This window comes from Odocoileus virginianus, chromosome 30, assembly GCF_023699985.2.
Source record: "Odocoileus virginianus isolate 20LAN1187 ecotype Illinois chromosome 30, Ovbor_1.2, whole genome shotgun sequence".
Taxonomy (NCBI): domain Eukaryota; kingdom Metazoa; phylum Chordata; class Mammalia; order Artiodactyla; family Cervidae; genus Odocoileus; species Odocoileus virginianus.
The window spans coordinates 35,820,702-35,848,575 of record NC_069703.1 but is presented as its reverse complement, the minus strand read 5'-3'; the positions used below and the strand labels follow the sequence as shown (position 1 = coordinate 35,848,575).

General features: G+C 47.3%; 1 long non-coding RNA gene across 2 annotated transcripts; it reads left to right on the top strand.

Annotated features, from left to right (window-relative positions):
- Positions 1-253: 253 nt before the first annotated feature.
- LOC139032230 (uncharacterized) lies at positions 254-26,041 on the top strand. Of its 2 annotated transcripts, none has more exons than XR_011484757.1 (3): positions 254-664; positions 3,502-3,579; positions 25,201-26,041. It is a non-coding gene; the product is annotated as an uncharacterized lncRNA (long non-coding RNA). The 2 variants fall into 2 exon arrangements; XR_011484758.1 differs by lacking the exon at positions 25,201-26,041 and adding an exon at positions 17,852-18,590.
- Positions 26,042-27,874: the final 1,833 nt, after the last annotated feature.

Below are 27,874 nucleotides of genomic sequence, written 5' to 3'. Positions count from 1 at the left end.
CACTTATTTGTCCCCCCACGCCCGGGCCCCAGGGAGTCTGATCTCTGTGGTTTGGGCTGTGCTGCGGGCACCTTGCTGTCAAGCGGTGGTGGCGGCGGCAGGGCCTCAGCACCTTGCTCTCTCCCAGCCTCGGCCGCCCCCTCCTGAGTTCTGACCTCCTCCTCCCTGCCCCTGGGGCTGGGACGTCACCCCTGGGGCTCCAGGGTAGCCAGCTCTCTCCCTGGTGAAAGGGGCCATTGTGAGACCAGCCTGAGAGCTGGCAGGCGCTGGGCTGGCACACGTGGCTCTCCCAAAGGCCCTGGGTCCAGCCATGCCTGTCTCTGGCTGCTTGGCCTGCTGGCAGGGGAGGGTGGAGAAGGTGTGAGGCGGCTTGGGCAGCTGTGGGGGCTACTGAGCGGGCCGTAGGTGGGCCCTGAAGAAGTGCTGCATTCTGATTTCTATCTGCTCGGGGGCTGAAGGAGGCTGGAGGGTAGAACATCCTGCTGGAACCTTCTGAGCCTTGGAGCAGGAATGACCTGACAGCTGAGCCCTGGTATATCCGGAGCCTTTGCCAAACTGAAAGCCACGGTGCGCCCGACAAGGCCAGAACCCTGTTCCTCAACAGCCCAGCCAAGCCTGCAGGGCCCTGGAGGAAGAGATCAGGCACAGAGGCCATCCAGGAAAGGTTAGGAGGTTTGGGAGTGGGCGGTGAGAAAGCGAGGCACTTAGGACCTGCAGTTTCACCACAGACTGCCAGACACCTTCCAGACAGAGCCTGCGATGAGGGTGTCATGATATTTAGCTACTCTTTATTGAGCACTTACTAAGTGTTGGGCATGGTGCCAAAGACTTTATGTCATTTAGTCCTTAAAACAACCGTATAAGGCAAGTGGCTCAGTGATAAAGAATCCACCTGCCAGTGCAGGAGACTTGGTTTTGATCCCTGGGCGGGGAGGATCCCCTGGAGAAGGAAATGGCAAGGCACTCCAGTATTCTTGCCTGGAAAATTCCAAGGACAGGGGAGCCTGGAGGGCTACAGCCCATGGGGTTGCAAAAAAGAGTCAGACACAACTTGGCAACTAAACAGCAACAATCTGTCTCCAGGGCTGTTGTGTGTAGTTCACTGCACAGTGGAGGTGCTGCTGTTGTTTTAGTCGCTTGGTTGTTTCTGACACTTTTGCGACCCTATGGGCTGTAACCTGTGAGGCTCCTCTGTCCATGGGGTTTCCCAGACAAGAATACAGGAGTGGGTTGCCATTTCCTTCTCCAGGGGATCTTCCCAACCCAGGGATCGAACCCACGTCTCCTGCAGTGGCAGGCAGGTTCTTTACCACTGGATCATTAGGGAAGTCCCCTGGCCCTATCTCTTATCATTCACATTTCTTCTCCACACCTCATCCCTCTTACCTGTAAAGTGGGTATGTCAGTTAGAGTTCTTAAGAAACCAGGACAGAAAGCAACTTGGCTTTCCCTAAACGACAATAAATGGAATGCCTTGGAAGGATCTGGGGCTGCCCAGAGAATGGGAGGAGGAGCTGAATGAGGCCTTGGAAAAGCCAGCAACCAGGGCCACTCGGGGGACCCAGCGGCTGGGACCAATGAACAGTACCTTTAAGCTGATTCCCTAAACGATCGATCAGGCCCTGTTATCAGAAGCAGGTATGGTTGTTGTGTAGCCTCAGGCAGCCCATGTGCACCTCAGGGAGGAAGATGGTCTGCTCATAGGCATGGCCTCCATCAGGTGAGCTCTGATGGGGAAGCTCTTTGCAAGCTGTAAACGAGCAGGGAGATGAGATGAGCAGGGAGATGAGATGGTTGGGTGGCATCACTGACTCAGTGGACATGATTTTGGGTAGACTCCGGGAGTTGGTGATGGATAGGGAGGCCTGGTGTGCTGCGGTCCATGGGGTCTCAAAGAGTCGGACATGCCTGAGCCACTGAACTGAACTGAACTGAACTGAGCAGGAGGCCCACGGGACTACCCTGTGTCCCTCCTATGGGATGAGGAAACAGGGCCATCTTCCGCTCCTGCTTTGCCGCTGACCAGTTCTGTGCCCTCAGGCGAGTTCTTTCTGGACCAGAGTTTCTTCATTTGTAGGAGGAAGGTGATCGTGTTCAAGACCCGCTTTAGCTCAATAAGGTGTTGGTGACCCACTTCAGAGGGATCTGGGGATATTACAGGATGTTTCTGGGAGCCATTGCTCAACTTGAAAGAATGAATCATGAATGCTAGAATTTCAGGCATCCATGAAGATAATATGGATTGGGTGGGGTTTGGCGTGGTCCCACCAAGCAGAAAAACACCCAGTTCCCCTGAAAGACCAAGTAAGGAGCAGGGCAGTGTGAGCACAGGGTCCTGACCTTGTCCCTCCGGAAACTCTGCCTTGAAAGGCTTGTGGAGATCCCTGCACAGAGGTCAGAGGTTAATCATGGTTGAGATTTCGTTTGCTGAAGGATTTACGGGCAGAGGAAGCAGAGTTACCTGACAGGAGAAAGGCCCACTCATGTGGGAGTGTCTTTGTTTTTATGTTTGGTTGTTTGTTTTTTATTTTAACTTGTTGGCCACACCCCACTGTGTGTGGGATCCTAGTTCCCTGACCAGGGATCAAACCCACACCCCCTGCAATGGAAGGCATAGTCTTAACCACTGGACTGCCAGGGAAGTCCCCAGTGTGCCTTTGTTAAAGGGACACATTGATTTGTGCCAGTAGACAGAGGCACTGTGCAAAGAGGACATCCATGCTCCTCTCTGGGCCTCAGTTTCCACCTCTGTCAAATGGGGAGAAGGTCACTGTCATGCCAGCCTCATGGGCTCTTTCTGTTTTGTTTTTTTTTTAATAGTCTCTTCCTGAGGATCAAAAGGGACAATACTCATGAAAGAAAACTTGAGGAAGCCTAGGGCCCAAGTGCTGGATAAGGACAAAAATGTAAGCCTCATGTGGCAGGGCTTGTGTCTGCCCAATTCTCAGCTGCATCCTCAGTGCAGTAGGGGGTCCAGCATAAAGATTTTTTGTTGAACTATTAATAGCTAATATGTAATATGTATTTATGTTCCAAGTACTATTCTAAAGGTTTCCAAGTATGTGCTCTTTTAATCTTTATAATAATATAAATACTGTTATTATCATTCCTGTTTGGAGATAAGGAAGCTGAGGTACCAAGAGATTATGTTACTTGCCCAAGGCCATGATGGATATGGGTAGGAAGAGGTAGAAATGGGCTTTGAACCCAGGCAGTCTCTAGAGTCTGGGTTCTTAAATATACCTGTCTGTCTGAATGGGTTACTAAATGAGTGAATGAATGGATGAATAAATGAATGAATGAGTGAATTAGCATGGGCATTGATGAGTGAGGACTGGGGTTCTAAGCTGAAGCTTCCAGAAAGAATTCCTCTTTTTTTCTCAGTTTATCTGCAGGCTCTTGTATTTACAGAAGACACTCGGCAAATGCAACATTGTGTACAGAACTGATCTCATCATCTCCCTCCAAACCTGCTCATCCTCTTGCTCTCCTCTTTTCCAGTTTCATCTCCTGCTATCACCAAGGACAGTTGCTCAAGATAGAAACTTCCAAGTCATTTTTGACACTTTCTCTCACCTGGTGAGTCTCTGGCCAACTCCTAAAGGTCACAGCAGAAACTTATCTCACTCCAGTTTCCTCCAGATGTCACTGCTTTCGACCTCCAAGTTTAACAGCTTGCTAGGGGTCCCCCTGTGCTTTAAGATCTCATGAAAAATGGGCTTTCCTATCCTATCCCACTGTGAAAGGATTCATAGCTGGTCTTCTATTCCAGTTAAACTGTTGCTGTGAGAGGAGTCAACCAAAAAACTTAATCGCTTAAAACAATATCATTTGTTATTATTTCTTGCGGATCTCGGGTCAGTTGTGCTCAGCTAGGCTGGGTTCTCTGTCAGGGTTCTTCGTGTGGTCGTGATCAGATGGTGGATGGAACACTTCTCGGCCTTTTGACTGAGATCGAGTGTAGATGGTGGATGGAGTTGGAGTATTCTAGAGGCTTCCCCCACTCACATGTCTGGCAGTTGATACTGTTGTCAGCTGGTATGTCGGCTGGGGCTGTTGGCCAGAACACTTACACACGGCCTCTTAAGGTACCCTGGGCACAGTAGGGCAGCTGGATTCCAAGAATAAGTGTTCCTGGAAATAGGGAGTGACCTTCCAGTCTCTTAAGATTTGGGTCATTTTCTATACTCTATTGGTCAATCACAAAATCCATATTCAAGGAGAAGGCATACAAAACCCCACATTCTTATGGGAGGGTCAGAAAGCATTTGGGCACCATGTTTTAGGACCACCACACCTAATCTCTATGGGGATTCTTGGGAAGGGGATCCATTTCTCCTAGTCAGCCTCTTCACTTCCTCCTTTCATAAAACCTACTCCTGCTGAATTCTTGATCTCCTTCAGTTCTCAACTCCCTTAAAGGCCCTTTCCACTCCATTGGCAGCCCAAAAGTTGAACATAGCCCTCCCACTTTGTAAAAACTTTCTCCAAGGTCATGCGTGAGGATGTGGTAGACTTTCACTGATCCATGGATGACGGGTGAGGGGAGTTGCCTTTCACTGATGCTGCATACAGATGGGGAAACTGATCCCAGAGAGGGGAAGGGAATTTCCCAAACACGGAAAGTTAGATGGCCAAGCTGAGGCTTGAAGTCAAACCTCTTCTCTCTCCTGGTCCAGCTTTTGATCAACTTAACTAAGGGCTGATGCCAAAAGGAAAGACCAACACTGAGTTTGTTTGGGATTCAGTTCTGTGGAGCTTGCCCATACATGGACTGCTTTCATCTTCTCAGTAATCCTGTGAGATGAGAATTAGTAGCCCCAGCATTGACTTCCCAGTTGGCTCAGTGGTAAAGAATCTGCCTGCCAGTGCAGGAAATGCAAGAGATGTGGGTTCTGTCCCTGTGTCAGGAAGATCCCCTGGAGGAGGAAATGGCAACCCACTCCATAATCTTGCTTGGAGAATTCCACGGATGGAGGAGCCTGGTGGAGGAGCCCACGGGCTAGGACGTGACTGAGCAGCTGGGCACACATACACACAGAAAACTGAGGTTCAAAGAGGATAAGAGACCTGCTCACAGTGATACGTGTGATTGTTGCTTGAAATGATCAGAGCTGTGTCCAAAACGCACAATCGGCAGGGAAGAGGTGGAGAAACACTAGGAAGGAGAAGAATAAGCCTCTGTAAACAATGAGCAAAGAATTCTGGTGGGGGAACTGGCCCAGACCCACAGGAAACTCAGGATAAGAGGAGAAAACACTTTCAAAAGCCAAAGCTAAAACAATCAAGCAAGAGATGGTAAGAGTGAATATCGACATTTTAGGAATTAATGAACTAAAAAGGATAGGAATAGGTGAATTTAATTCAGATGGCCGTTATATCTAGGGTTTCCCTAGTGACTCAGTTGGTAAAGAATCTGCCTCAATACAGGAGACCTCGGTTTGATCCCCGGGTTGGCCATTATATCTATTGCTGTAGGCAAGAATCCTTTAGAAGAAATGGAGTACTCCCCCACAATCAACAAAAGAGTCCAAAATACACTACTTGGGTGTAGTCTCAAGACAGAACGAGCTTGGTTCATTTCCAATGCAAAGCATTCAACATCACAGTAATCTGAATCTATGCCCCAAACACTAAAGCCAAAGAAGCTGAAGTTGAAGGTTCTGTGAAGACCTACAACACCTTCCAGAGCTTACAGCAAAAAAAGATGTCCTTTTCATCATAGGGCATAGGGATGCAAAAGCAGAAAGTCAAGCAATACCTGGAATAACAGGCAAGTTTGGCCTTGGAGTACAAAATGAAGCAGGGAAAAAGCTAAAAGAATTTTGCCAAGAGAGCACACTGGTCACATCAAACCTTCTCTTCCAACGACACAGGAGGTAACTACACATGGACATCACCAGATGGTCAATACTGAAATAAGATGGATTATATTCTTTGCAGCCCAAAATGGAGAAGCTCTACACAGTCAGCAAAAATTAGACTGAGAGCTGACTATGGCTCAGATCATGAACTCCTTATCGAAAAATTCAGGCTTAAATTGAAGAAGCTAGGGAAAACCACTAGACCATTCAGGTATGACCTAAATCAAATCCCTTATGATTGTATAGAAGAGGTGGTATACATCTCTCAAATACATTTAAAGGATTAGATCTAGTAGACAGTGCCTGAAGAACTATGGATGGAAGTTCATAACAGTGTACAGGAGGTAGTGACCAAAACCATCTCAAAGAAAAAGAAATACCAGGAAGCAAAGTGGTTGTCTGAGGAGGCCTTACAAATAGTGAAAAAAGAAGAGAAGCTAAAGGCAAAGGAGAAAGGGAAAGATACACCCAACTGAATGCAGAATTCTGGAAAACAGCAAGGAGAGATAAGAAAGCCTTCTTAAGTGAATGATGCAAAGAAATAGAGGAAAGCAATAGACTGGGAAAGACTAGAGATCTTCAAGAAAATTGGAGATACTAAGGGAACATTTCATGCAAAGATGGGCTCAATAAAGGACAGAAACAACAGGACCTAACAAAAGCAGAAGAGATGAAGAAGAGGTGGGAAAAATGCCCAGAAGAACTATACAAAAAAAAGGTCTTAATGACCCAGATAACCATGATGGTGTGGTCACTCACCCATAGCCAGACACCCTGGAATGTAAAGTCAAGTGGGCCCTAGGAAATATCACTACGAACACAGCTAGTGGAGGTGATGGAATTACAGCTGAGCTATTTCAGATCCTAAAAGATGATGCTGTGAAAATGCTACACTCAGTATGCCAGCAAATTTGGAAAACTCAGCAGTGGCCATGTTACTGGAAAAGGTCAGTTTTCATTCCAATCCCAAAGAAAGGCAATGCCAAAGAATGTTGAAACGACTATTCAACTGTGCTCATTTCACATGCTACCAAGGTGTAATACTCAAAATCCTTCAATTAGGCTTCCACAGCATATGAATTGAGAACTTCAAGATGTGCAAGCTGGATTAAGAAAAGGCAGAGGAAAAAGAGGCCAAATTGCCAACATCCCTTGGATCATAGAAAAAGCAAGGGAATTTCAGGAAAACATCTACTTCTGCTTCCTTGATTATGCTAAAGCATTTGACGGTGTGGATCACAACAAACTGTGGAAAATTTTTGAAGAGATGAGAATACCAGACCACCCTATCTGCCTCCTGAGAAACTTTATGCAGGTCAAGAAGCAATAGTTTGAACCAGACATGAAACAAGAGATTGATTTAAAATTTGGAAAGGAGTACCACAAGGCTGTATATTGTCACCCTGTTTATTTAACTTACATGCAGAGTACATCATGTGAAATGCCCGGCTAGATGAATCACAAGCTGGAATCAAGATTGCCAGGAGAAATATAAACTACCTCAGATATGCAGATGATACCACTCCAATGACAGAAAGTGAAGAGGAACTAAAGAGCCTCTTGATGAGGGTGAAAGAGGAGAGTGCAAAAGCTGGCTTAAAACTCAACATTCAGAAAACTAAGATTGTGGGATTCAGTCCCATCACTTCATGGCGAATAGATGGGAAGAAGTGGAAACAGTGATAGATTTTATTTTCTTGGGCTCCAAATCACTGTGGATGGTGATTGTAGCCATGAAATTAAGAGATAATTTAAAACCATGACAAACCTAGACAGCATATTAAAAAGCAGAGACATCACTTTACTGACAAGCGTTGGTATAATCAAGCTATGGTTTTTCCAGTAGTCACGTATGGATGTGAGAGTTGGACCACGAAGAAGGCTGATTGCAGAAGAATTGATGCTTTCAAAATGTGGTGCTGGAGAAGACTCTTGTGAGCCCTTTGGACAGCAAGGAAATCCGAGTCAATCCTAGAGGAAATCAGCCCTGAATATTCATTGGAAGGACTGATGCTGAAGCTGAAGGTCCAATACATTGGCCACCTGATGGGAAGAGCTGACTCATTGGAAAAGACCCAGTGCTCGGAAAGATTGAAGACAGGAGGAAAAGGGGGCGACAGAGGATGGGATGTTTGGATGGTATCACCAACTCAATGGACATGAGTTTGAGAAAGCTCCATGAGACAGTGAAAAACAGGAAGCCTGGCGTGCTGCAGTCCATGGGTCACAGAGTCAGACGTGACCAAGGCGCTGAATAACAAGGGACAATGGATAGCATTGTGCTGCATGGGTAATAAGAGCTCCATCACGGGAGATACTCAGGACTTTTTGAATATCCTGAAGGATGGGGGCTGTGAAGGCATCACTCCCTCTACCCTCCACATTCCTGCTAGAGAAGGCATGTGCACTGGCATTTTCAGGGTCTGCCCCCGCATCATGGGTCCTGGGCTGTGGCCCCTGAACCAGAGGTGGCATGCAACCCCAGCTAGCCAATCAGATTCACTCTCAAAGAATTTGAAATTGAGACCTAGACACCAGTCTTAGTTGGGTGTTGGAACTGAGAGGACCTGCACACCTGGCGTTGAGGTAGCCAGGAGTCCTGAGAAAGCCAGTGTTCAGGGAAGGGGAGAAAAGAGGAGGCATTCAGCCCAAATGGGCAGGGTTGGTGGCGGGTGATGTCATTTTTTTCCCTTGTTTTGTTTCTGACCCTTTGGAGCTCAGGCTGCTTTTCCTGATCTTGCCCTTACACAAGGGTCCTGCCAGTGACCCTCTCCACCTCCTGCCACCCCGTTCATGCTTAAGTAGGCTGAGGGGAGTCTGTCCTTGGAACCAAAGTAAGGGGTGTGTGTGTGTGTCTGCGTGTGTGTGCGTGCATTGGGGGAAATGTATTAAATGTGTCTGCGAGAGCCTGTGTGCCTTGTGAGGGATACCCCCAGTACTCTTCCCATGTGCAACATCAGGGACTGAAGAAGAGGCTGCTCTTTAAAAAAAAAAAAAAAAAGTATTTATTTGGCTGCACCAGATCTTAGTTGTGGCCTTGGGGATCTTTTCAATGGTGGCATGTGGGATCTAGTTCCCGGACCAGGGATTGAACCCTGCCCTCCCCCACCCCAGCAGTGGGAGCAGAGTCCTAGCCATTGAACCACCAGAGAGAAGTCACGAGACTTGGTTCTGATAGTCAGCTTTCTGTTGCAATTCTAAGTGCCTCCAGAAAACCACCTTCATTCAACAAGTCGGTCATTCTAAAAATGTTTATTTATTGCCTACAATGGGCTAAGCACTGTTTTAGGCCAAAGGATGAGGCAGTGAATAAAACAGATAAACCAGACTTTTATGCAAGGTCAGCCTGTTTTTCCATCTGGAATGTGGAGCAGGGGGCTCAGGCAAGAGACTTGGAACTTGAGAATCAGGCAAGGTGGGTGGCTGGGGTAACCTCCTGGGCTTGTGTTACAGGTTGGGCTGGGCTTGCTGGCCAGCCTGGCCCCAGACCTATTCCTGGAAACTGGACTTTCCAAGCAGCTGACCCTTACCTGTCACTGCTCAGCCATCTCTACTTGGCCTGGGGGCTGCCCCACCTGCCCTCTGATTCACTCACCTGGGCCTTCTCTAAGCCCCTCCCTTGATCTTTGTGTGAGGTGGGATCCAAATACCAGTTCAGTTCAGTCACTCAGTCATGTCCAACTCTTTGCAACCCAATGAACCGCAGCATGCCAGGCCTCCCTGTTCATCACCAATTCCTGGAGTTTACTCAAACTCATGTCCATTGAATCAGTGATGCCATCCAACCATCTCATCCTCTGTCGTCCCCTTCTCCTCTCACCTTCAATCTTTCCCAGGATCAGGGTCTTTTCAATGAGTCAGTTCTTCGCATCAGGTGGCCAAAGTATTGGAGTTTCAGCTTCAACATCAGTCCTTCCAACAAACACCCAGGACTGATCTCCTCTAGGATGGACTGGTTGGACCAGTAACGCTGAAGAAGCTGAAGTTGAACAGTTCTGTGAGGACCTACAAGACCTTCTAGAACTAACACCAAGAAAATGTTCTTTTCATTATAGGGGACTGGAATGCAAAAGTAGGAAGTCAAGAAACACCTGGAGTAACAGGCAAATTTGGCCTTGGAGTAAGGAATGAAGCAGGGCAAAGGCTAATAAGAGTTTTGCCAAGAGAACGCACTGGTCATAGCAAACACCCTCTTCCAACAACACAAGAGAAGACTCTACACATGGACATCACCATATGGCCAACACTGAAATCAGATTGATTATATTCTTTGCAGCCAAAGGTGGAGAAGCTCTATACAGTCAGCAAAAACAAGACCGGGAGCTGACTGTGGCCCAGATCATGAACTCCTTATTGCCAAATTCAGACTTAAATTGAAGAAAGTGGGGAAAACCACTAGACTATTCAGGTATGATCTAAATCAAATCCCTTATGATTATACAGTGAAAGTGAGAAATAGACTTAAGGGACTAGATCTGATAGACAGATTGCCTGATGAACTATGGACGGAGGTTCATGACATTGTACAGGAGACAGGGATCAAGACCATCCCCAAGAAAAAGAAATGCAAAAAAGCAAAATGGCTGGGGAGGAGACATTACAAATAGCTGTGAAAAGAAGAGAAGCAAAAAGCAAAGGAGAAAAGGAAAGATATACCCATTTGAATGCAGAGTTCCAAAGAATAGCAAGGAGAATAAGAAAGCCCTCCTCAGTGATCAGTCCAAAGAAATAGAGGAAAACAATAGAATGGGAAAGACTAGAGATCTCTTGAAGAAAATTAGAGATCCCAAGGGAACATTTCATGCAAATATGGGCACAATAAATGATAGAAATGGTATGAACCTAACAGAAGCAGAAGATATTAAGAAGAGGTGGCAAGAATACACAGAAGAACTGTACAAAAAAGATCTTCACAACCCAGATAATCATGATGGTGTGATCACTCACCTAGAGCAGACATCCTGGAGTGTGAAGTCAAGTGGGCCTTAGGAAGCATCACTACAAACAAAGCTAGTAGAGATGATGAAATTCCAGTTAAGCTATTTCAAATCCTGAAAGATGATGCTGTGAAAGTGCTGCACTCAATATGTCAGCAAATTTGGAAAACTCAGCTGTGGTCACAGGACTGGAAAAGGTCAGTTTTCATTCCAATCCTAAAGAAAGGCAATGCCAAAGAATGCTCAAACTGTGGCACAATTGCACTCATCTCACACACCAGTAAAGTAATGCTCAAAATTCTCCAAGTCAGGCTTCAGCAATAGGTGAAATGTGAACTTCCAGATGTTCAAGCTGGTTTTAGAAAAGGCAGAGGAACCAGAGATCAAATTGCCAACATCCACTGGATCATCGAAAAAGCAAGAGAGTTCCAGAAAAACATCTATTTCTGCTTTATTGACTATGCCAAAGCCTTTGACTGTGTGGATCACAATAAACTGTGGAAAATTCTGAAAGAGATGGGAATACCAGACCACCTGACCTGCCTCTTGATAAACCTGTATGCAGGTCAGGAAGCAACAGTTAGAACTGGACGTAGAATAACAGACTGGTTCCGAATAGGAAAAGGAGTACGTCAAGGCTGTATATTGTCGCCCTGCTTATTTAACTCACATGCAGAGAACATCATGAGAAATGCTGGGCTGGAGGAAGAACAAGCTGGAATTCCAGACAGAGTTCAAATATCAGGGCCATCACTTTCTGGCTGTGTGACCTCAGGCAAACTTCTTGTTCTCTGAGCTTCCATATCTCCCTCGATAAAGTGGGTGTAATATTAGCATCTCACCTCACGGTGGCGGGATAATACCCAGCTGGCACAGTGTTCATGGAGCAGTAGGGTGGCCTATGTTCTGGTTTCCATAACAGGAGCCACAATTTTCTCCTCTGACCAGCTAGATGACACTGTGTAGGCCTCTGTTCCTCCCATGGCAGACCCCTTCTTCCTCGAAAACAAGACCCCCCTCTCAGCATCCAGCCTCCAGAGGGATCCCACCCTGGAGGTGGGTCCGGATGGGTCTGGGCCACAAGTGAGGTCCAATCCCTAACCCAGTGATTGTTTTAGGCAATTCTGGCTGATGGTAGGCGTTTCCCAGGTGGCGCTAGTGGTAAAGAACCCGCCGGCCAATGCCAGAGACATAAGAGACATGGGTTTGATCCCTGGGTCAGGAAGATCCCCTGGAGGAGGGTTTGACAACCCACTCCACTATTGTTGCCTGGAGACTCCCTTGGACAGAGGAGCCTGGCTGGTTACAGTCCATAGGTCACAAAGAGTCAGACACGACTGAAGCGACTTAGCGCACAAGCACAGCTGATGGTAAGTGAGGGGAAGTGTGCTGGGAGCTCCAGGAGGGTCTCCTCCCTCTTACACGGGGTAACAAGGGGGAGAGGGTTCTCTGTTTGCCTTCAGTTGTCATGGTTGGCTTGTGGCCCCTGAAACCGTTACAGGCTTTCTCAGGGCTGTGAGGGAGGGATGAGCCAAGACATGAAGGATGAAGGCCTCCATGAGGGGAAGAACCCAGGTCCTAAGGGCCCGTGGGGCCTCTGGACAACAACCTGGCTCTTGCCGAACCCACCTAGAGCTTTGGAGGTTTTGTCAACTAAATGTATTTATGGTTTAAGCCACTTATTTATTTATATTTTTTTGGCCCAGGATCTTAGTTCCTCGACCGGATATTGACCCCGGGCCCCAGCAGTGGAAGGATAGAGTGCTAACCACTGGACTGCCAGGGAATCCCCGAAGCCACTTTCAGCTGGCTTTTCTGTTACTGGAAGCTGACAGAATCCTGACTGATAGACCCTCCCGAGCCTCCGTTTTCCCATCTGTAAGATGGAGATGGTCACTCTCACGTCTCACAATTGCGGTGAACATTATAGGAGAGAACCTGTGTGGGAAGCCTAGTGACCTCTGTGTGAGGTCTTCCTCGGCCGGGCCCCGACCCGGCGGCCCTCAGGAGTGCGGCTGACTCACTTCCTGCCCCTGCTCTGGCCCCAGCTCCCCGCTGCGCCTCTCAGGTTTGACTGGTTATCCCCAGCGGGCCCAGCATGACAAAAGTCAACACAGACGTCATCCGCAGCCACACATGAGTCAAGAAGGAACCAATGCTGGTTCTCTTCAGAGGCGAGAGGCAGCTAGGCTTTGGGACTGAGTCATGGCTCTGCCCCAGCCTGGATGTGTGTCGTCAGCTGGCCGCATCCATGCCTCTAGGTCTCAGCTATTTTATCTGTAAAGTAACAGTGGCACCTGCTTCCCAGATGAGCTGTGATTAAATGAGCAGATGTGGTCAGGTTCTTGGCACCAGTAGGAGAGCAAAACAGGAGCTTCCTTAAGTCCTTGACTCTCCATGACAGCTTTCTGGTCCTTAGAGCCTTCAGTTGGGAGGAATCACATTGTCTAGCTTAAAAAAAAAATATGTACACACGTAAACATTTCTACCTGCCTCTTGAGAAACCTATATGCAGACCAGGAAGCGAAAGTTAGAGCCAGACATGGAGCAACAGACTGGTTCAAAATTGAGAGAGGAGTTTGTCAAGGCTTTATATTATCACCCTGCTTACTTAACTTATATGCAGACCACATCATGCGAAATGCTGGGCTAGAGGAATCACAAGCTGGAATCCAGATTGCCAGGAGAAATACTAGTAACCTCAGATATGCAGATGATACCACTCGAATGGCAAAAAGTGAAGAGGAACTAAAGAGCCTCTTGATGAGGATGAAAGAGAAGAGTGCAAAAGCTGGCTTAAAACTTAATATTGAAGAACTAAGATCATGGCATCCAATCCCATCACTTCATGACAAATAGAGGGGGGGAAGAGGAAACAGCAGTAGATTTTATTTTCTTGGGCTCCAAAATCGCTGCAGAAAATCACTGTGGATGGTGACTGCAGCCATGAAATTAAAAGACACTTAATCCTTGTAAGAAAAGTTATAACAACCCTAGATAGCATATTAAAAAGAAGAGACGTTACTTTACCGACAAAGGTCAGTATAGTAAAAACTATTGTTTTTCCAGTAGTCATGTATGGATGTGAGAGTTGGACTACAAAGAAGGCTGAGCGCTGAAGAATTGATGCTTTTGAATTGTGGTGCTGGAGAAGACTCTTGAGAGTCCCTTGGGCAGTAATGAGATCAAACCAGTCAATCCTAAAGGAAATCAACCCTGAATATTCATTGGAAGGAATGATGCTGAAGCTGAAGTTCCCATACTTTGGCCACTGATGGGAAGAGCTGACTCATTGGAAAAGACCCTGATGCTGGGAAAGTGAGGGCAGGAGGAGAAGGGGACGGCAGCGGATGAGATGGTTGGATGGCATCATGGACTCAGTGGACACAAGTATGAGCAAACTCCGGGAGATGGTGAAGGGCAGAGAAGCTCAGCATGCTGCAGTCCATGAGGTCGCAAAGAATCAAACGTAACTTAGCAACTGAACAACAGCAATACCGATTAAAATATTTATTTATTTATTCATTTATTTGTTTGGCTGCATCAGGTCTTCATCGCAGCGTGAGGCGTCTTTTTTGCATGTTGCTGGCCTTTCATTGTGCGTAGGGGCTCTGTAGTTGTGGTGTGGGCTTAGATGCTCCACAGCATGTGAAATGTTTGTTTCCAGACCAGGGGTCGAACCTGCATCCTCTGCATTGCAAGGCAGATTCTTAACCACTGGATCACCAGGGAAGTCCCCTAGCTTTTTTTTTTTTTTTTTTTAATAGTGCAACTTTTTCAGATAAAATCCTGTGAACTGGAACACTCATAGCAGGAACACGCATTTGCAATAGGTAAAAATGGGAAGCAACCCAAATGGCCATCACCAGGTCAGTGGGTTAACAACCGCAGTGCATCCACACAGCAGAACCCCAGGCAGCATTAAAAAGGGATGGGCTACTGATACAGGTGCCTACAAAGACGAATCTCAGAGTAATTATGCTGAGTGAAAGAAACCAGGCAAAAGACCGTACTAGGTGAGTCCATTTACATAAAAAAATGTCGAACATGACCACTGGTGTGCAGTGACAGAAAGCAGATTGGTGGCTCTTGGGTGATGGGGGGGACTAGAAAGGGGCGTGGGGCAAGTTTTGAGGGTGATGGATACCTCCGCCCTCATGATTGTAGATGATTTCCTCCATGTACATGTATGTCAAAACTTATCAAAGCGTACACTTTCTTTTTTTAAGTCTTTTTTAAAAAAATGATTTTTGGTTTCTCTGGGTCTTCGTTACAGTATACCAGCTTCCCATTTTAATAACTTCTCTTGTTGCAGAGGACTGTCTCTAGAGCATAGGCTGCATAGTTGTGGTGCATGGGCTTAGTTGCCCCATGGGATGATGGATCTTCCCAGACCAGGGATCCAACCTGTGTCTCCTGCATTGGCAGGAGGATTCCCTGATAGCTCAGCTGGTAAAGAATCTGCCTGCAGGATCCTCTATGACCCACATCCCAGAATATTAGAAACAAAAGCAAAAATAAACAAATGGGACCTAATGAAACTTAAAAGCTTTTGCACAACAAAGGAAACTATAAGCAAGGTGAGAAGACAGCCCTCAGATTGGGAGAAAATAATAGCAAATAAAGCAACAGACAAAGGATTAATCTCAAAAATATACAATCAACTCCTCCAGCTCAACTCCAGAAAAATAAATGACCCAATCAAAAAATGGGCCAAAGAACTAAACAGACATGTCTCCAAGGAAGACATACAGATGGCTAAAAAACACATGAAAAGATGCTCAACATCACTCATTATCAGAGAAATGCAAATCAAAACCACAATGAGGTACCATTACACGCCAGTCAGGATGGCTGCTATCCAGAAGTCTACAAGCAATAAATCCTGGAGAGGGTGTGGAGAAAAGGGAACCCTCTTACACTGTTGGTGGGAATGCAAATTAGTACAGCCACTATGGAAAACAGTGTGGAGATTCCTTAAAAAGCTGGAGATAGAACTGCCATATCACCCAGCAATCCCACTCCTGGGCATACACACCGAGGAAACCAGATCTGAAAGAGACACGTGCACCCCAATGTTCATCGCAGCACTGTTTATAATAGCCAGGACATGGAAGCAACCTAGGTGCCCATCAGCAGACGAATGGATGAGGAAGCTGTGGTACATATACACCATGGCATATTACTCAGCCATTAAAAAGAATTCATTTGAATCAGTTCTAATGAGATGGATGAAACTGGAGCCCATTATACAGAGCGAAGTAAGCCAGAATGATAAAGACCATTACAGTATACTAACACATATATATGGAATTTAGAAAGATGCTAATGATAACCCTATATACAAAACAGAAAAAGAGACACAGATGTACAGAACAGACTTTTGGACTCTGTGGGAAAAGGCGAGGGTGGGATGTTTCAAGAGAACAGCATCGAAACATGTATATTATCTAGGGTGAAACAGATCACCAGCCCAGGTTGGATGCATGAGACAAGTGCTCGGACCTGGTGCACTGGGAAGACCCAGAGGGATCGGGTGGAGAGGGAGGTGGGATGGGGGATCGGGATGGGGAACACATGTAAATCCATGGCTGATTCATGTCAACGTATGACAAAAGCCACTACAATATTGTAAAGTAATTAGCCTCCAACTAATAAAAATAAATGGGAAAAAAAAAAAGAATCTGCCTGCAATGTGGGAGACCTGGGTTGATCCCTGGGTTGGGAAGATCCCCTGGAGACGGGAAAGGCTTCCCACTCCAGTATTCTGGCCTGGAGAATTCCATGGACTGTATAGTCCATGAGGTTGCAAAGAGTCGGACACGACTGAGCGACTTTCACTTTCTTATCCACTGGACCACCAGGGAAGTCCCAAAGTGTCTACATATTAAATATGGCAGTTTATTGTGCATCAGTTTTGCCTCAGGAAAGCCTTAAACACACACACACACACACACACACACAACACAAATCCCAGGTTTGCCCAGTGCATACAAGTTAAAAGTGAAGGGCAGAGCAGCTCTGGGGGGCAGGGTGGTATTGAGGTCTGAAGTACCGGCTCCTGCCCGGGGCCTCACCCCAGCACCCAGGAACACCCACTGCTCACTCTCCTGGGAGCCGCAGTGTTCACTGGGTCTCCACTGAGCACGTTTCAAAGAGCCGCGGATGCTTCTGGGAGAGGGGAAGGGCCCTGAACAAAATCACGCAGTCTGAGTTGGGGGCAGCTGGGGTCAGAAGGCAGGACTGCCCCATCTGTGTGGCCAGAACTCTTTCCGACAGGCGCTGGGAGTGGACTGAGTGTCCATCAGGAGGGCCCAGCAGCATGATCAGGAAAGAGCTCAGCCTTGGGCCAGGCTCTGAGGGGTGCAGAGAAGCGAGCAGGCCCCCCTACTCTCAGCCTAACCGGGAGCAGGAAAGACCTAGGATTCAGGAAGCATCAGAGACATGGAATTATAAAGATGGCATGCACGTGGAAGCCCTGGGCTGGAGGACTGTGACCGAGACCCAGAGGGCAGCCTGGGAAGAAGGATGAGAGGGGCACTTTGTGACCGGGTAGCAGGGACTCTGACTTCACCCCAGGACTGCGGTGCCCTTCCCTGACACTCCTGGCCCACAGAGGGGACACTGAGGTCCAGAGAGGGGAGAGGACTAAACCAGAACAGAGGCCAGGCCCCCTGAGTCCAAATCCCAGTCGCCCTTAAAGCTGCCACTCGGGAGGGTTGGGCGGTAGGCCATCACTGCTGGGGCCTGCGGTCCGTGGCTTCTCTTGGGCGGGCCAGTCTCTGGGGCCTCGGGTAGGACAGTGAGACCAGGGCAGGGCGAGGATGGAGGCTGCAAGGCCTGGATTTCCACCAGCCTTTCCGGGCCTCTCTCTGGCTGCTGCTGGCTCGGGCGATGACAGCCTTCCTCCCCACTGAGCCCTTTGGAATGCCTGGAACTCGGTGGTGACAGCTCAGAGTTGCTCTTCCCCTGGAGGGCCCGGGGTGGAGGGAAGTTCTAGATAAGAATCCAAGGCTTGGGCCTTTCCTCCTGCCCTCTCTTCCTTTCCAGGGGACTTGGTGGACGCCAAGCGTGGAAACAGCCACTTTGGGACACTTGGACGATCCCGATCGGCCTGCCTACTTCCTGGCCCAGCCCCTGCTCTGGGATTAAGAAAAACAACACTCTCTTCATTTAGACCGCTCTGCAGTACAAAAGGGATGCTCACTTACATGCCCTCGCTACAAATATTTTCCCCCAAGTCCTCACAATTCATATAAGAACCATTAGCCCCTTTTTAATGAAAAGGAAAATGAGGCTCAGTGAGATGGGAGATTTTTGCCCTGGCCACAGAACTAGTAAGTGTATAGAGCTGGTTGTTTTGTTTTTTTTTTTTACTGTCTTTTCTTTTTTTTTTCTTCAATTTTTTTGTTGTGTGTGTGTGTGTGTGCACGCATACCCCCAGTGTGTGCTAAGTTGCTTCAGTCCTGTCCTTGAGACCCTATGGACTATAGCCTGCCAGGCTCCACTGTCCATGGGATTCTTCAGACAAGAATACTGGAGTAGGTTGCCGTTTCCTTCTCCAGGGGATCTTCCCAACCCAGGGATCGAACCCACATACCTTATGTCTCCTGCATTGGCAGGTAGGTTGTTTATCACTGGCACCACCTGGGAAGCCCTTTTTTAGTGAGGTATAGTCAGTTTACAATATAATATTAGTTTCAGGTACACAACATAGTGATTCAGAATTTGTATAGTTTATACTCTATGTAAAGTTATTATAGATTATTGGCTATATTTTCTATGCTGTATAATATATAGCATGGCTGTGGTTTTACCAGTGATCTTGTATGGATGTGGGAGTTGGACTATAGTGAAGGCTGAGCACTGAGGAGTTGATGCTTTTGAACTGTGGTGCTGAAGTAGACTCTTGAGAGTCCCTTGGGCAGTAACAGGATCCAACCAGTCCATCCTAAAGGAAATCAGTCCTGAATATTCATTGGAAGGACTGCTGCTGAAGGTGAAACTCCAATACCTTGGCCACCTGATGCAGGGAGCTGACTCATTTGAAGAGACCCAAATACTGGGGGGGGTTGGGGGTGGGGGGAGAAGGGGACGACAGAGGATGAGATGACTAGATGGCATCACCGACTCCATGGACATGGGTTTGGGTAGACTCCAGGAGTTGGTGATGGACGGGGAGGCCTGGCGTGATGTAGGCCATGGGGTCACAAGGAGTTGGACACGACTGAGCGACTGAACTGAACTAAACTGAACTGATAGCTAATTTATTTGTTTTTATTAATTTTTATTGGAGTCTAGCTGCTTTGCCATGTCTGTCGGTTTCTCCTGTGAAGAACTGCTAAGTGTTCAGAGTTTATTTGTGATCCCGAGTCTCTGCATTCCTGTTTTGCCCCACCCTACTCCCACCCTTGTGCTCCTGTTAGCACCAGAGGGAGTGCTGTGTGATGGAAAGCACAGGCAGCCTCTGAGACATTGGAGTGGCATCTGAATCCCAGCTCCACCGCTTCCTTTTGCTTCCTTTTCCTTGGACAGTTACATCACCCCTCTGAGTTTCAGGGTCCTTATCTGGAAAAGAGACTAATAATAGTAACCACCCAGCAGGGTTGACGTGAGAGTGAAACAGAATGATCATACATAAAGTACTTGGCACACAGTCAGCAGAAACTACTCCATAATCCACAGCGGCTATTTTATCCCAGGCCCTGGAGGTGAGACCGTATCTGTCCACAGGTCTGTCTGTCCTGTCTCCTCACTGGCTTCTGGGAGTATCAAATGAGATGGCAGATGGCAAAGGGCATAGAGTGTATGCCTTTATCTCTGCTAGGATACCACTGACCGCACAAGACTCAGATTGTCTGAGCGAGGCTCCTTCTTCAATTTCATGTCTCCTCTGGACAGAAGGGAACTAAGAACATCCTAAAGCAGGTTCTGACATGTTGGTGTAACCTTCACCTCCTTTTGTAAGGGAGGGCGCTGACAACCAGAGAGAAGCAGGTACCTGCTCATATTCACATGGCGAGGCAGGGTGAAGGTGGACACAGAACTCTCTCCCCTTGGAAACCGACAGTCCCCATGGGAACTGAGTCCTCTGTCTCTCTCCTCCCAAACGGGCCTGACTCAGGAAGACTCGGAAACTGTTGCCAAATATCTAAGGGCAGGTTGCGGATGGAAAAGGCATGTTTTAGCAGGAGCCACCGGTGGAAAAATGAATCTGAAGGATCATGAGTCAACAAAGCAGAGTGTTTTCCCACATCTGCCTTCACCAGTGGCCATGGGGCTGTGGCGCGTACTTTGTTGCAGGGTAAAGGACTTCTCCTGGAGCCTGGGCCAAGCTCTTTTCACTGCGCTTAAGAGGGACACGGTCAGAAAAGGCAGGCCTGGAGAAGGAGAGGAGGCAGACAAAAGCTCTTCCCATGAGGCACCGGAGGTATTCACCAGGGCTCTTCGATTTGCCGGGATCAGAAAACCCAGCCCAAACTGGCTTCAACAACAAGGACAACTTGAGGACTTCCCTGATGGCCCAGTGGTTAAGAATCCACCTGCCAGTGCAGGGGACCCAGATTGGATCCCTGGTCTGGGAAGATTCTACATGCTTCAGGGCAGCGAAGTCTGTGCGCCACAACGAGAGAAGCCACCGCCATGAGCAACCCATGTACCGCAACGAAGAATAGCCCCTATCCGCTGCAATCAGAGAGAACCTGCATGCAGCAAGGAAGCCCTCCTCCCTCCAAAAAATATAACAGCAACAAGGAGAATGAACTAACTCGTGTGTCAGAGCTGGATCCTCAGGTGTGCGCTTGACTGAGCAGCTCCAGTGGTATCACTACTGCTGCTGCTGCTGCTGAGTCGCTTCAGTCGTGTCTGACTCTGTGCAACCCCATAGATGGCAGCCCACCAGGCTCCCCCGTCCCTGGGATTCTCCAGGCAAGAACACTGGAGTGGGTCGCCATTTCCTTCTCCAGTGCATGAGAGTGAAAAGTGAAAGTGAAGTCGTTAAGTCGTGTCTGACTCAGCGACCCCATGGACTGCAGCCTACCAGGCTCCTCCGTCCTTGGGATTTTCCAGGCAAGAGTACTGGAGTGGGGTGCCATTGCCTTCTCCAGGTATCACTACAGTGGTGGGTTAAAACCAGTCCATAAGAAAAGGGAACCCTCCTACATTGTCGGTGGGAATGTAAATTGGTACAGCCACTTATGGTCAATAGTATGAAGTTTCCTTAAAATGCTAAAAATAGAGTTCCCACACTCCCTGGCACATATGTAGACAAAACTATAATTCAAAAAGATACACACACCCCCCAGTGTTCATAGCAGCACTATTTACAATAGCCAAGACATGGAAACAACATAAATGTCCACTGAAAGATGAATGGGTAAAGAAGGTGTGGCACATACATACGATGGTATACTCAGCCATAAAAATGGATGAAATAAAGCCGTTTGCAGCAACATTGTTATTGTTGCTCAGTCCCTCAGTCCTGTCTGACTCTTTGTGACCCCATGGACTGCGGCTTGCCAGGCCTCCGTGTCCTTCATCCCTCCTGGAGCTTGTTCAAACTCATGTCCATTGAGTACGTGATGGCATCTAACCATCTCATCCTCTGTTGTCCCCTTCTCCTCCTGCCTTCAATCTTTCCCAGCATCAGCGTCTTTCCTAAAGAGTCGGCTGTTGGCATCAGGTGGCGAGTCACCTGAGCTTCAGCACTGGTCCTTCTAATGAAGATTCAGAGTTGATGAACCTGAAGATGATCATACAAAGTGAAGTAAGTTAGAAAGAGACAAATACCAGATGACATCTCTGACGCGTGTGTGCTCAGCTGGGTCTGACTCTTTGCCACCGCATGGACTGTAGCCTTCCAGGCTCCTCTGGATCGTATCCAGGCAAGAACACTGGAGTAGGTTGCTAGCTCCTCCTCCAGAGAATCTTCCTGACCCAAGGATCGAACTGTGTCTCCTGAGTCTCCTGCAGTGTCAGGCAGATTCTGTACCGCTAAACCACCTGGGAAGCCCCACTTATATGTGGAATCTAAAATATGACATGAACTTATTTATGAAACAGAAACAGACTCACAGACATAGAGAGCAAACTTAAGGTTACTAAAGGGGCAAAGGGGTGGGAGAGGAATACAACAGGAATTTGGGATTAGCGGACACAAGCTACTACCTATGAAATAGATCAGCAACAAAGTCCTACTGTATAGCACAAGGAACTAGACTCAGTATCCTGTAATAAACCATAATGGAAAAGAATAGGAAAAAGAGTATGCATATATATATCTGTGTAACTGAATCACTTTGCTATACAACAGAAATTAATACAGCACTGCAAATCAACTATACTTCAATTTTTTTAAAAGTCTCCACTAAAAAAAAAGCCAACTGGTCTACAAATTCTTCAACACTCCCTTCAAAGGAAGCCTAATGATCCTCCCCTTGCGTGCGGGCTGTACCCAATGACTTGCTTCTAGAAGACAGTAAAAAATGGAAATAATAGCATGTGACTTGAGAGACTAGGTTCTAGAAGGCACGGTTAGTCCTCCCTGGCTGTCCAGGGTGGGTGGGAGTGGGGGAGCCATGTGCCATGGAGCGGTCTACTTGGTGAGCAACCAAGGCCTCCTCCCAACATTCATATAAGTGAGTCATCTTGGAAAGGGATCCTCCAGCCTCAGTCAAACTTCAGATGAGTGCAGCCATAGCCAGCCTCTTCCTGTAAACTCCTGAGAACCTGAACCAGAACCACACCCATCTAGGCTCTCCAAACTCCCAACCCTCGACCATGTGGGATAATAAATGTTTGCTGTCTTTACGTTGTTAAATTTAGGGTAATTTGTTATACAATAGTAACTAATGAAAAACGCAGACTGGGTTCTGTTTCTCAAGGAAGCCTCTAGGCTCTGCCTGCCTCTGTATATTGACTTCATCCTCAAAAGGGATCCTGCTTGGGCAGAAGAGCGGCTGCGCCTCCAGCTCTCACATCCCCTCAGCACACTCTGCGGGCAACCATATCCCACCCAATACTTCGGCAGAAGCAAAAAGCAGCTTCTGCCCTCTGAAAGCTGTGCTTTTCCTTTTTTTTTTTTTTTTAAAGAAAATCTTTATTGAAAGTTACAATAGTGCTTTTGTTTTTTCATGTTTTGTGTGGTTTTTTGGGGGGAGGGGGGCAGTGAAGCTTGTGGTATCTTAGCTTCCCAACTAGGGATCCAAAACACACCCGCTGCTTTGGAAGGTAAAGCCTCAATCACTGGGCCACCAGGGAAGACCCCCGCTGGCTTCCTTTGGCAGATCCCTGGCTCTGGCTCAGGTAGTGTCTGTCTCTGTGACTGATGTAAGGGGGTGAGGCATTGCTTGGTCCAGGCCATCAGAGCCCACCCTGGAGGTGGAGGTGCCAGCCCTACCCCCAGCCAGTCACATGGGGTTCCAACAGAGCCAAATACGGTTCCGACGTGGGAGAGACGAGGAACGCGTGATGAGAAGCCACATAATAGCCATGACGTCGTGGTGGTGGTGGAATGCTCAGGAACAGGAAATGAACCACAGGCTCCAGCATCCTCCAGAGCGAAGGGCTGACAGGACTGAGGGCCTAAGGTGCAGGCTGCGATCAGACAGGATCCAAATCCTGGATCTATACTCACCAGCTTATGTGACTTTTCTGGGATAAGTCCTACTGTTCTTTCAAAATCTTCACTGAGCACCCATTGTTGCTTCATTGTCTCTTTCTATGGCTAGACAAAGAGGCACCCAAAGAAAACACCGTGATCAAGTCTTTGTTGTAGTCACCCAAGTGCTTGGCACACAGCAGGCACATGTGGCTTGCAGAGTTGAAGCATTTGGAGAAGTGAGCAAATGTTCTTCATGGCTCCAAGGAATAGGGCTAAACTGAAAGGAGCTCTAAAGGACAACTTTCAGATAAGAGGAGCAGAAATACTGGAAATACAAAAGAAAATGAAAGAAGTAATTATTGATGTGCCAGGAAAAAGCCTGTTTCAGGTCCTGTTGTGTTAATTCTTCACAAACATATGAGGTGAATACTGTTATTAACCCATTTTACAGGTGAAGAAACTAGATGCAGAAGACAATTGGCTTTGTTCATTTACTTATTTACCAGATGAGTGCCTTTCCTGTGCCAGACCCTGGTGATTCACTCATAAACAAAGCAGCAAGGGTCTGAATCACTCGTTGAGCAAAGAGCAAAACTGGGACATTAGAACCCAGCTGGGTTTATCTTCACAGTTCGAGTGCTTGACTATTATATGGAATTCCTTGCAGAACAGAAGCCTCATAATGTAGGGAGTTTCTTGTCACTGAAGGTATGCAAGTGAGAACTGGAGAGAGCTAGGGACTGGCTACAAAAGAATTACAACTTGGGATGGACTAGGTGAGCTGCAAGGGCCCTGGAGCTGTTCTTCAAGCTCTGGAAGCCTCCAGAGAGCCTCTGAGCACTGAATCTAGTGTCTCACTGACCAGAAGAAAAATAAGGATGGAGGGAGAAGGAAAGAGAAAGAAAAAGAAAGAGAAAGCAGGAGAGATGGACTAACATCTAGGGCGTCTGTTCCTGCTGCGGGTCCCAGGGTCCGGGCGCCACCTCGTGGAAGAATGTGAGAAGCTGCTGGAACAGGAGAGAGAAAAGCAAGCAGCTGGGAGTAGAGTCCAGTCGCTAAGTCCCGCTCTCAGACCTCATGGACTGCAGAACGCAGGCTCCTCAGTCCTCCACTATCTCCCAGAGCTTGCTCACATTCATGTCCACTGAGTCGATGATGCCATCCAGCCATCTCATCCTCTGCCAGCCCCTGCTCCTTTCGCCTTTAATCTTTCCCAGCATCAGGGTCTTTTCCAATGGGTCGGCTCTTCACATCAAGTGGCCGAAGTATTGGAGCTTCATCTTCAGCATCATTCCTTCCAGTGAATATTCAGGGTTGATTTCCTTTAGGATTGACTGGTTTGATCTCCTTCTGACAAATCATGGTCCACTGGAGAAGGTAATGGCAACCCACTCCAGGATTCTTGCCTGGAGCACCCCATGAACAGTTTGAAAAGGTAGAGATGAGGACAGAGAAACTGAGTGTGACAGATGAGTGTGTTCTTTCTTCAGGGTTCCAGACCCTTCTGTGCATAACATTGTATATAATGTAAGATAGATATACATTGTAAGTTATAGTGTAAGACCCGCCCCCCACCCCCGCCCGCCCAATTTTCACTTCTCCAGAATTACCACATGCCTTTACAATGAACAGATAACATTTACTAGATGGTGGTACATCCTCTAATTGCCAGCATCCAAGTTTTGATAAAACTCAGTCATCACTCTCACTAATGAAGTCTTCATGATGCTCCAGGCACAAGCTAAGCCCTTGATGTACATTATCTTATTAAATAATTGAATTTATGCCCACTTTACAGGAGAGGAAACTGAGGCTGGCGGTAGATCAAGAAGGCAGAGTCAGAGGACATGAAGCTCATCTTCCCCCACAAACACAACGAAGATAAATGTACATGTGGAACAATTCTCACAGAAAACCAACTGGAAACAGGCTGAGGGAGGTGAAGTCACTTGCCTCGTCTCACAGTGTATCTGGCTGAGATGCTGCTACGGAGCGTTACTCCTGACCATAGCAACACTGCACCACTCCCCTCTCATGTCCTTGAGCATGAGGTTTCAGCCCTGATTCATCACCCCTCTTCCTGGTCCTGTGCCAAGAGCTTCACTGGGGCCGGGACTACATTTTGTTCATCTCATTCAATCCTCCTCACAACCCTGAGGTGGGTACCATTGTTACCATTTTACCCATAGAGGCAAGAGTTCAAATAAACTAGAAGTATCTAGTATATACATAAAAAAGACTAGATATTAATAATAAGTATACAAAAGGGAGAACTGTAGCTGTGTTTTGATGTTGGCATGAATTAATTCACCTTCTATTTTCCAAATTTCCTGGTTGTAGAAAATCTTTACAATGTATCTGCAATTTTAGTTCATGTTATGTCAAATGGAAAAAAAATTACTAAATTTTACAAGGGACTTCTCTCGTGGTCCAGTGGTTTGGAATCCGCCTTGCAATGCAGGGGACACAGGTTTGAGCCCTGATCAGGGAACTAAGATGTCACATGCTTTGGAGAACTAAGCCCATGTGCCATAACTAGAGTCCCTGAACCCCCAACAAAGGACCCCAAATGATGCAACGAAGATCCTATGTGCCACAATTAAGATCTAACACAGACAAATAATAAAACATTATATATACATCGTTTGATCCTGATATGCTCTGTGAGTACTTCTAAATATATTTGGGGGAAAACCTGGTTTGTTCCATATATTAAAGGAGGGGAGCTCAGTGATGGTTGAGTATTTTCAAGTAGAGTACTTGACCTGAAGTAGGGGCCTTTGGTTGTATTTGGATGATGGGATTGACAACAATTTCTTTTGTTTTGGGGGGTGGGATGGGGTTGGGGGCGCGCTGCTGTGTTGTGTGGCTTGTGGGATCAAGTTTCTAGACCAGAAATTGAACCCAGGCCCCCACAGTGAAAGCCTGAGTCCTAACCACTGAACTGCCAGGGAATTCCCCGTTTTTCTCTTTTTGTTTTCCAATTTCTCTAAAAGTGAACATATATATATATATATATATATATATATTATAGTTAGATATCATCATCTTAAATACACTAAGTCCCAAAAGGACTTGGACATTAGGAGACAAGAAAGGGTATCCCAGGTAGAGAACAGCAGGAGAAACACAAAAGAACGGAAGTGGGAAATCACAGGGTCCCTGCGGGCTGCTCAGCACACCTTGTGGCTGGGTGGGTCCCCCTGGTTAAGGTGAGCTTCTCCCTCCAGGTGGGGTCCAGACCGGGCAGGCTTACCACCCTCTCTGAGCCTGTGGGCTACGTAAGCCAAAGCCTCCACGCTTAAACTGCTAGAAAGGTCCCTACCCAGCTATGCTCTAGGTAAGGAGCGGATGTGGGACTTGAGGCTCCCAAAGGCCGCTTTGGGATTTTCCTTCCACGTCTCCACTCTTCACTGAAAGCTACTGCTACCCCTGCCTCAGAAGCGCCTGGGTACTGTTTCCTTTGACTACAACAGAATTAAAGCTGGGTGCCCTCAATTCCTTGAGGGGATGGAAATAAGTCTGTCTTTCCTGTGGTAGTGTTTATATGACTATACATTTGACAGGGCGTCCCTCATGGTTCAGCTTGTAAAGAATCTGCCTGCAATGCAGGAGACCTGGGTTCGATCCCCTGGAGAAGGGAAGAGCAACCCACTCCAGTATTCTGGCCTGGAGAATTCCATGCACTATCCATGGGGCCGCAAAGAGTCGGACATGACCAAGTGACTTTCACTTTCACACATTTGACAGAGTTCAAAGAATGATGCTCCCAGGAAAGTTGGATTCTACTTTTGTAAATTACATCTCAATAAACCTGCCTGGGGCTTCCCTGGTGGCTCAGGCTGTAAAGAATCTGTCTGCAATGCAGGAGACCCGTGTTTGATCCCTGGGTCAGGAAGATCCCCTGGAGAAGGGCATGACAACCCACTATTCTTGCCTGGAGAATTCCATCGACAGAGCCTGGTGGGCCTATGGTCCACGGGGTTGCAAAGAGTTGGACACGACTGAGCAACTAACACTTACTTTCAAACCTGCCTTAAGAACAAAAACTAAAAACACTCAGTGCCCGTAACTGCCCCCGGCTGAGGCGGGGGGAGGAGGGGTCAGGGCACCTGGAGGAGCGAGGCTTTACTTTGGGGCAGTCAGTTCCCCTTTGCAGTCTTTATCTGTTGATCACCAGGTCTAAGCTAAATGGCTGGTTTTCACATAGTTTTGGTTGTGGAACCCCAACAGGGAAGTTCAAAGTTAAAGGGAACAAAACCATCAGAGCAGAGCAAAGCCCTTGCAAAACTTGTATCATATCTCAATCTTACCTGTATCATCTCTCAATCCCTCAAAGATCGGTATTGCTAGAGACCCCATCCTACAGAGAAAATCTGCATCATACTGCCACCACTCAGGGCTCTGCAGGGCAGTTTAAAAGCTGGTGGACTAGGCAATCTGTGAGGTAGCAGTTTTCCATCTTGTTGACT